Below are 10,724 nucleotides of genomic sequence, written 5' to 3' on the forward strand. Positions count from 1 at the left end.
ACAAAGAGGCACAATGCCTTTCCAAGACTACAGGCAGTTCATGGACCTGTGTGAGCAAAGAACCTCGGAGGATAAAGAAAAAATGGCAGAGTTATACCTACACAACATGGCCCTCATAGACATGAATGTGTGGGACCCCAATTCCAAGCTAGGGGACCTGCAACTAATGGCCATGGCCTCATGGATGAACCATGAAGAATTGAGGGCAATAGAAATAAAAATATTGATGATAAAAGAGAATAATGAGCCATTAATGATAAGAGTTGAGCCATCAGATCCTATGGCACTCATCAGCACACACAGCCTGCTTACCAATGACCCTCAGATTGCCCCTAAATATCTAACCAATCAGGCACACGCCATTGCACACTTTGAAGACATGCAAAGGCTACTTCGGGATGACTGTATGCATGTATGCATGAGAGGATGGAACACCTTACCTCACAGTTTGCAGATTAGGGAATACCATTCCCCCATGAGGCTGAAGGAGGCATTAAAAAGAGTTCCAATGTACAAACACTCCATGCAAAGGCTGAAGGTCAATTGGATTGGCCTCAAACTGAGTCTTCCACTCCTATTAGGCATGTTGGAAGGCAGAAGAGAAGAAGAAGAGGAGGAGCAGTGGAAGGACATAGAAAGAAAGGCAAGGTTTTATGGCCAACATAAGCAAACCACATCAGAAGCTTGGGATGCTAGGGGGGCCACCAGGGCCATAAAAGATGACGAGATTAACTAAGTTGTTCAGAGGATGAGCAACGCCTTCAGTAGGGGGGTGATGATGAGCCTCATAAATGGGTAATTATATGGGCTCATTTTACCTCCTAACCTAGTCAAATAAACCATTCTCTTAGCTTATTGTATGATTTTCTGATTATATTTATGCTTATAGATTGAGTTGAGCTAGTTATGATGCCATGTGGTCTAACATGTGTTTAATGTAGATTATTGATGAATTTCGAGGTCAAAGTCAAGGATCCAATGGTCAAATCGCAGCAATAACTCGAAGAAGACATAGAATAGGACTTATAGGAGGGAATCCCCCTCATTTATTACTCCTCACTTCAAATTCCCCTTCATTTAGCTTAGAGCACAAGCAGACGAATCATGCACTAGAAGGCAACCGAGCAAGTGGAGGATGACTAATAGTTATGTCGAATTTTGGGAGCCAAGACTCCCTGATTTTAAGGAAGCTATTGGTAGCTTAAAATGTATGAGTAGAGAGGCCTAGGGCCTCCCTAGGGTTGGATTTTTTGTTTATGTAAACTCTGCTCAAATTTTGAGCTTATTATATTGTGACAGTTTCATGTAAACTTGTTTTTTGTTTTGATAATGAAGATGGAATCCTTTTCGAGCTAGCACTGAGTTACCTCAGAGGGCTGAAACTCTTGGTTTAGGGCCTAATGCAAGCAGCCAAGCTTCTCTTTACTTGTATTTGTATGCTTTACTTCAGTTTGTAGATTAATTTGTTATTAGATGTATTTCTTTCATGGTTAAGAATAGGTTGCTTTTGATGATTTAGTAGTTTGATTTCATTTGTGCTTTTTGTAGTAGCTTAAAGCAGTGATTAGAAAAGATTCAAAAGGCTAGGAACAGTGCCTTCACCTCTCTTCCTCCCTCCGGGACCATGATTTGAGGCAAAGACCCTCTTGCTGCCCCAAAAACATAGATTTTCCTCCTTCATAGGACTTCTAGTGTTTGCATCCCTTTAGTAGGTTAATAGTCCAGTTTTTCTTTGCTTAAGATCTTCTTTGTCATGTTCACTTCTTGATTTGCAATAGTCCTCTTTCATGCTTTCCTTTCTTGCAGCATTTCTCAACATTTCCTTTCATAGGTCATAGTTTATATCATTCTAAGGCAAAACTCAGTTTTTCCTAAGTGTACTCATTTCATTGTTTTCTTGATCTTATTGGTTAACTATCAGTTCCTTTGCAAAAATTCTCTTCCAGCAGTAGGCCAGCTTATCAGAAATCACACCCTCCATCTGATCCATTCCCTATAGGTCTTCCCAAACCTCACCTCAATTCTGCCTTAGCTTCCTACATTTTTCATAGAACTTCTTCCTCTCTCCTTGAGCAAACCCAATCATCTTTTTCTCTCTTGGTGGGTCATGGTAGACCTTAGGTGCCCTAACACCTCACTCCAACCTTCTTCCATCTTTTCCACCCACTCTTACACCCTGAGAATAGCGGAAATTGCTCTCGGCCTCCTCCTATAGGCCTCCTGTAGTTTCCCTGTTTTCCTCCTGTAGTTTCCCTGTGTCCTCCTGTAGTTTTTCCTATAGGAATTATTTTGAAGACCAAGTGTGGGAAAAGCCTCCCAATGTCCACCTAAGACCGCCTAGGACCCATTCACACCATCTCCCATCCTCTCAAGCTCCCAAACCACCCTTTAACGCCACCTGTTCACTATTACACTCACACACAATAAATTAGATGCTTGTCAAATTCACATAAAAATACATAAAAATCCAAAAATATGTTTTTTTCTCATTTACTTCTAGAAATAGCATGGTTAGATGTTGTTTGCTTTCTTGAGTAGGTAATGGCTTTGCTTTCATGGTTTTCATAGTGTTTTTGGCAAAAGTAGAATTAGCTTGTTAATTAGGGTTTACTAGGTCTTGCCTTACATTCCAGTCTTTTCCCTTTCTGCAATTAGAATAGCCTCTATAGAGTAATCTTTCTTTCTTTAATCACACATAGAGCTTCTTTTGGGCTCTATAGAAGTTGGCTTGAGCTCCTAGTGATCTTGCGCCGATTGACCAAGTGACAACTTGCAATAAGAACTAGTACTTGTGCATACAACACCGACGCTTCCAAGTTTGTTACGAACTACCGGGTTGATAAAAGTAAAGTTGGCAACCCAGGAGTTGCAGCGTTCTTGCTACAATACTAGCACTCACCAAGCACCATACTGAGAGATGTACTCCCCTTGAAATAATAATCATCATGTTAACTACAAAACTGATACAAACTAAGATTTTGATAGAATTTGATATTTTTGATGCAAGTATGTGAAATAAAGAAATCGATTGCACAACATTCCTCTTATGATAACCATGTTCCCATGAGAATGTACTGGGGCTACAATCACGCTATGTTTTCCACTATACTAATACTTCTACTTCTGCAATACAAGTACAAATCTCCTTGGAGAAAATACATGGCTTGTAATAAGTACATACGACTAATATATGACTCTTCTATAAGCATGTCTATCACAACCAATGACTCATGACTACATGGACTCAAGTTACAACATTCCAACAAATGACCATACTTTTACAATGCATGTCGGACCCAATGTGTCTCTCAAGGATGAAACAATACTTACTTATACATATGTTCTTGAAGTATCATAAATGTATTGTGAATGAAATCTTTCTTGAGAATCTAATGTTCTCATGGGCCATTAAACTGCTTAATCATGGCTATATCATAGATATCAAAAAATCCATGGCATTGTTACAAGTGCATATAAGTACTCCTCATCAACGAAAGTGCCAACCAATAGCATCCAATACATAAAAGAAACAAATATAATTGATTTATACATCAAAAACAACAATATAGGATTTTGCAATGAGGCACCATCATCAGCTCATGAACCCATCGTAGTGGTGGAATTATGGCTAGTGTGTTGGCCTTGATGTCAACTTGGATCATGATCTTGTCACATTATGTCATCATGAGCTTGTCACATTATGTCATCATGATCTTGTCATACTATGATATTGTTGGTGGTAAGTGTGCAAAATTGATGTGCCTAGATAGGTCATTATTAGATTACTTCCTTTAATAACTAGAGAGGAGTTGAAAGAATCTTAATCATTGCATAGGAGTTGTAAAAGGTTGCATGGGTTTTGGAACAATTGCAAGAGGATTGACAAGGTTTGTATATGCTTGAAAGTGGAGAAAATTAAGGTAACTCAATTGATTTATTGAAGAAGGTTTACTAATGTGTACATAGGTTTTTGAGGTGTAATAGAGACTTGTCAAGGAATGAGTAGGTCCTATGTGTGATAAAGAAGGCATGCCAAAAGTTGGAGGTAGTTTTGACTAAGGGTTGACTAAATTTAGAACTTGAAAACATGGTAACACAAGTTTGTAGTGTAGTAGGAGAATTTTAATATACGTCTCCATAGAAAATGGTATGTTATAATCCACTTCCTAAAAAGAGAGTACATGTCACTACTTATATGTGAAGAAAAATACAAATATCAAGGAAAAACCATGGAATTTCGCGAAGTATTCTTGTGTAGAAGGTCAAGTAACATCTATTTGATCCAATCAAAGATTACCATCAAAACATCCCATGGATTTTCCTATGGTATTGGAAAGAAAAATTGGATATAAAAGGGAAACTAATTGGATTAGCTAAGTGTGAATTTTGATGAATTATTTGTGATTTGTGATTTGCTCATATCTAAGTACTCAATGAGATATCAAAATGATATTTGATCTAAATGTAGAGATATGAGATATCTAAACCATGTAAATGAGCAGAGAGGTTGTATGAGGCAGAGGTTGTGTTTATTGTAGGAACTATGAAAACTGACCCATGATTTGCAGGATTAATGATTATAATGAGGGTTTTTGCAGAAATTATTGATATTAATAACTTGTCTCGTTGTTGTTGTACTAGTGAAGGATTTATATTAACTTATTGCAGGGGTGCATCAGTTGTTTCGAGATCAAAGCTTAACTAAGGGAAGTGACTTATTTTACAAAGTATAGAATATGAAAAAATCAATAACATAGGTTTATTTAACATGGCTTCTAGCTACTACTTGACTTGTCTGTAAAGATAGATCTTGATTGTTATGCCTAGTATTGACAGAAGTTTTGTGGTTTGTTTTGTTACTATCATGAAGGCGTTCTAGGGATATTCATGTACCCTTAACCTTGTATGATACAACGATAAAGAAATTCTTCATTGATTAACTTACATGTTGGATTTGTCCTTGTATACTTGATTACATTGCATGCTACTAATATTTCTTGCTAACCAGTATTTGAGAACAATGAACAAATGAATATGCTAGTAGTGATTTATTTTTTTATGCAAAGATCCATTATCAATGAAGCTTTGCAGCCATGAATTTTTTGTTTAAGTAGATATGTAATAGTATATTTAGGGGCTACTAATAGTATGTGCACTAGTGATTCAATCAATGGAGCCATGATGATTTCCATGAGATATTTGTGGAAAAGAGTCATATGGCTAATTTTGTGGATCTATGTTGTTATTTTTCATTGATAAATATGAGCCTATTGCAGAGTTCACATCCCAAATGAAAGACTTCATGATGATGTTTTTATGTTCCAGAGTGATCGGTCAATGATTATGCTATGTGTTGGTTGCTTACTAATGCTAATGTATTAATTGTAAGAGTTTGTTTATTTGATTAGATAATTATTATGCTTTGAGATTTTCGTTGCTTGTATTATGTAGAGATGGCTTGACAACGATGTTGCATATTTTCACATGACTTGTTGAAATGTATTGAGATCGAAATTATTGTGTTCATGATAACATTGGGTTAATGGTTTGTTTATAAGTGATCTTGTTATTTTATTTGTTGTAGAAGAGGTTTTGGGCATGGTTTAGAGATTTTGATTCATGAGTATGTTGATCATATTTTTTTTTGACCAAAAAGTATGGTTTGGCATTTAATGGACTAGAGTTTGGTGATACATTTTGTTAATTAGAGATTTATTACACAGTGTTCAGGTTTAATGATTTATTGATCAGATAGTTTTTTCAGAGAGGTCATTGATATTCAATTATTAATATTGAGCATATCCTTGGTTGTGCATCCAGTTTGAAAATTGGATGAAATGTAGCCTGTAGGATTTTGGTTTGAGTCGGTGGATCCAGTGTGAAATATTTTGAAACATGGTCCATAGAGGAATTGATAGTTATACTCTTTTGTCATGGATTAGTATCTTCCTTCTAGTGGTAGATGGAGAAACAAGAGGAGGTGGTAGCCTCTAGCAAGTAGGATCCTGCACAGTAGTAAGAGTTTTCACCATTGGAAGATGTAAAAACTATTTTTCTTTATAATAAGAAGAAGGTAGAGAAAATGACAATGGTGGTTTTTCCCAGTTGGGTTCTCCACCTAAACATTTGGTCTCCATATGTTTCTGTGGGTTAATGATGTGTTGCATTCTTAGGGTTTACATGCGCTTATGTTTAATGCTACTCATGCTTTACTAGATATGCATATATTTATTACATGTTGTCCTACTAATGAAATGTTGATTCAGGTAAGTTTGAAATTGAAAGTATAAACTAAGTAAAATTTGATCGAGCATGAAATACTAATTCACCCCTCTTAGTATTTTTAATAATTGGTATCAGAGTGAGGTTCTCTCTAGTAAATCTTAACCACTTGAGAGTAGATCAAGGACCATGGGAAGGAATCATAAGAAGAAGACAACTCAAAGGAATAAGTCAATCCATGAAAATTATGATAGTGAAAGTGACGTATCAAATGTAGTGACAATATATGTAATTATCAATGAGGGACAATCTATAGCGAAGCAAGCCAAGTTAGATATGTTTATACTTAATAATGAAAATTATCTTGAGTAGAAAGAAAGAATGAAGTCTAGGATATAATCTCTCAGATCTAATGTTTGGCATTTAGTTTGTAATGTTTATACTAAAACTCCCCTATCAGATCAACCATTGTAAAAGAATGGTTGAGAATTAAATGAAATCTTTTGTTCCTTACCTTATTTAGAACTTAAGGAAATTATGCACTATGAATCTGTAAAAGAGGTATGGGATAATCTATAAGAAATCCATGAATGAGAGGGGAAAATAGTAAAGACTACATTTGTTGATTAGAGAAACCAACAGGTAATCTTGCTTTTGAATTATTTAATATATCTGAAGAAAGATCTTGCATCTGATAAAAATATGAGTGTGGTCATGAAACAACCTTCACCATATCAGATGGACTTACTGATTCAGAAGAAGAGAGGTTAGAGGTAGTGTTTAAACTTAGAAGAAAATGCATTTCTTCTTTGAAAAGGATTGAAAATCTTAAGATTAAGTTATAGGAGCATGAAAAATAGGGACCATGATGAATCACTTAACAATATAGCCGTAACTAAAAAACTTAATGAAAAGAAACAATATTTTGAATAACTTTAAGCTGAAATCAGCTCTCTGAAATCTAACCTAGAAAAATCAAATAAACAAAATTAAGAGCTACTTCAACTATTTGAAGAACAAGAAAATTATCTTAAAGCATAAATTATCAAGTTAAGAAGACAGTTGGAAGAAACAATAAGAGAAAAAAAGGTTGAGGTAAGCTCATTAAAAGGTAACTTAATAGAAAGAGACAAACGTTTGAGATTTCAAGATAGTACAAAAATATTAGGCAAACTTTTTAATATACAAAGGTATCCCTACATCAAATAATCCCTTGGATTTCATGAAACTATGAAGGGAGAATCTAGCTCACAAGAATGTGTAGGAAATTTTAAAGATAACAAAGTAAATTATGAATATCTTGGTAAGAAATTAAGATGGAAACTAAGCCAACAACCAAGTGAAATGAAGTTTCAAAGAGAACCATTGGCTCCCATTAAGTATATGTTGTACTAATCAACAACACACCACACCCCCCCCCCCCCCCCCCCCAACATTAAGGTATATTAGAACTAATAAATAATGACAAACCTTTTGAAAATAGTATAAAATACTTTGGTTTTAAAAAAATAAGTGAATATTAATTTTATTTTTCCAAAAAACTTGACTAAATAAGGAATATCCCTTATCGGAGTCTTCATATCGTAGCTCAGGCCAATAAGACATATTCACAAATATTGTATTTTGTTAAAATCTATTATCGGGAGAACTTTATCAGGATATTTTAAATATTGTAACATTTCCCCATAAGAAAAGTTGTGATTAAACCATCCCCAATTAAAGGTTTCATATGTTTTAAACCTAAAAGTAATAAAACACTTCTTTTTTAACATAATAATAAGGCATGACCCCACAAGACTACCACATATCATTATCAGATCTTCTGAATATCATAGTTGTCAGTGTTAACTGCATATCGCTAATCTCTGATATCCCCATCCCTCGATCCTCTAATATCCATTTTCTTCCATCCTATGGTATACAACATCGTCGATACTGTGATAGTCACATAGCTCTGATACTTCAATAACTTCATATCGCCGATATTTGATATTGCCAATCCTTCGATCTCCGATAAATTCCCTTATTCATATCACAACTTTCATATCGGTCCTTCCAATCGGCTGTCACTCTTTCTAATCCCCGATATCTAACCTCTAATACATGACCTCTAATATCCATTCCCGCTTATATTTTTCAGTCGTTACATTATAAAATGCTATCAGAAAGTGAGGATATCACAAGTTTCAGTGATAAAACCATAAAATTTCCCTAATATAATTCTTTGATATGCTGACATGTATGAAATCCCATGTGAATTCAATTTTATCATTTAATGCCCAAATCTAACGAATTTATGATTTCAATTTTCTAAATGATTTAATTATTGTGACTCGATATCACTAGATTTTGCTCATAAAAGATATAGATTGATATGAAATTGATTATTCGCTCTAAGAGATTCTTCAGTTAAGAGAGTTTCTGCATATTATTTTGTTTCCCTTTGCAGTCTAGTCCTGATAAACAAAGCTCAATAGAAATGTCTAGGGCAACTAAACCTAGGAAGAAACTCATCGTTCAACAACAACCAAACACTCCTCCACCTGAGGCTACTGAAATGCTTGCATTAATCTCATATACAACGTGCACCCTGAATGATGTAATCTATTCTTGGGAAGCCATTTATAAGCTCTTTGAATATGAAGAACTCAAGTTCATAGGAAAAATAGTTATAGTCAAGGATTCTGCCCCTGTTTCCGAAATCACTTATAGCAACATTGCCAATTCGTTCATCCATAGGATTGCAGCCTAAACAAACATTTTTACCTATACAAATATGGTAAAATCAGTTATTGAACATTTAAATATTGCATAAAGGAATGTCATGACTAAGAGAATCACAATTATTGGGTCATTCACCAGTAGTGACTTGAGCAAGATGTATCAGCTACCGCCGCCCTAGAAAAAAATACAACAAGCAATTTTTAGAGAAATTCATGAAAGAAAATGAGGATCAGTCAGAGGTCATCAAAGGATGGAGAATGGATCCCAATAAACACAAGCGTGAGGACAAGGGTATGTATGTTATTTCTTCCATTGTTGGACCATATTGGGTCATTCACCAGTAGTGACTTGAGCAAGATGTATCAGGTACCGCTGCCCCAGAAAAAAATACGACAAGCAATTTTTAGAGAAATTCATGAAAGAAAATGAGGATCAGTCAGAGTTCATTAAAGGATAGAGAAGGGATCCCAACAAACACAAGCGTGAGGACAAGGGTATGTATGCTATTTCTTCCATTGTTGGACCACACTATTATATAGTTGTTATGATGTGTAGAATGTTTGGTTATGTTAATAACCATAACTTTTGAGACCAATGGGTACCTTTAATTGATGTTGCTTCATATGGATATGTTATGGATTGGGGAACCATATTTTCTAATACTCTAAGTACCAAAATCATGAGTTATAGGAAAAAGCACACTTTTTCTGAGAACATTGTTCCCCCTTTCTATATGAGTGCCTTTATCATGGATGCTATATGTTTCACTTATGATTTTACATATATGGGGTGGAAATGGACCATAAAAGACCCTATGCCTATCCAAAACTATCATAACATGCTCTGGGAATCCAAATACCAGCCTCATATCTATAAAATTTTTCCATGGAGTTATGTTTCCCATTCACCAAGTGTCTTTAATGACAGATCTCCTAGACTTTCACCTAAAGCCAACAATGATTTATTATCAATTGGTAGATGGTTTGGAGAAGATCCTTCACTTATATCTAGATCTTTGGCAGTCTCGCAAAGCCTCATGTGTTTCTGCTTTACGTTCTTGAGAAAATCCTAGCCTAAAGGTAACATACAAAATTGTAGAGAATGGCCTTTCAAAAGTCATGAAATATAATAAAAACACAATGTGGCTTACCTTTCCTATTCAATGTGGTGTCTATGCTCTTTAAAATTTCTTCATGCTACTCTTGAGATTGAAGATATTCAGCGTTTAAATTTCCCAACCATTCCAAGTACATAGTATGATCCTAATGATATGACCAAGAATGTTACTATACAAGCTAAGCTCAAGAAAATCACAAATGAGCTGAACATATTTGATCACCAATATGAATCTTTTTTTATAGAATACGTAAGAGAGTGTTACGTAAGGCTAGGTCGATCAAAGGGAGAGAACCCAAGCCATAGAATACGGCAGGCAAGAAAGATTGAGATTCTCTATTCCGGGATCCATCAATAAATGGGAGTTCAAAATGAGAGTAGTTCAGATCCTGTATTCCAGAAAGAAGATCAGACTGATCTGATAGCTCATTCATTCCATCCATCAGAAAGGGATCGAGACTACTGGAAGCGAGGACGATCGGAGACCAGAGAAGAGCAAGAAAGAAGTACACCTGACTGACAGTCTTAATTACAGCAAACAAGTTTCCATCACCTGAATTAGAGTCTAGAGTCAGAAAGCCACCTAAGAACTAGAACAGAACGATTTACCAAAGAAAGGGAAGCTTCTTCCGTGTACGAGGTTCCGGAGCCAGAAGTCTTAT

The sequence above is a fragment of the Pinus tabuliformis genome, chromosome 4_2 (assembly GCF_031772625.1).
Source record: "Pinus tabuliformis cultivar Carrire ecotype Pingquan chromosome 4_2, CPIR1, whole genome shotgun sequence".
NCBI lineage: Eukaryota > Viridiplantae > Streptophyta > Pinopsida > Pinales > Pinaceae > Pinus > Pinus tabuliformis.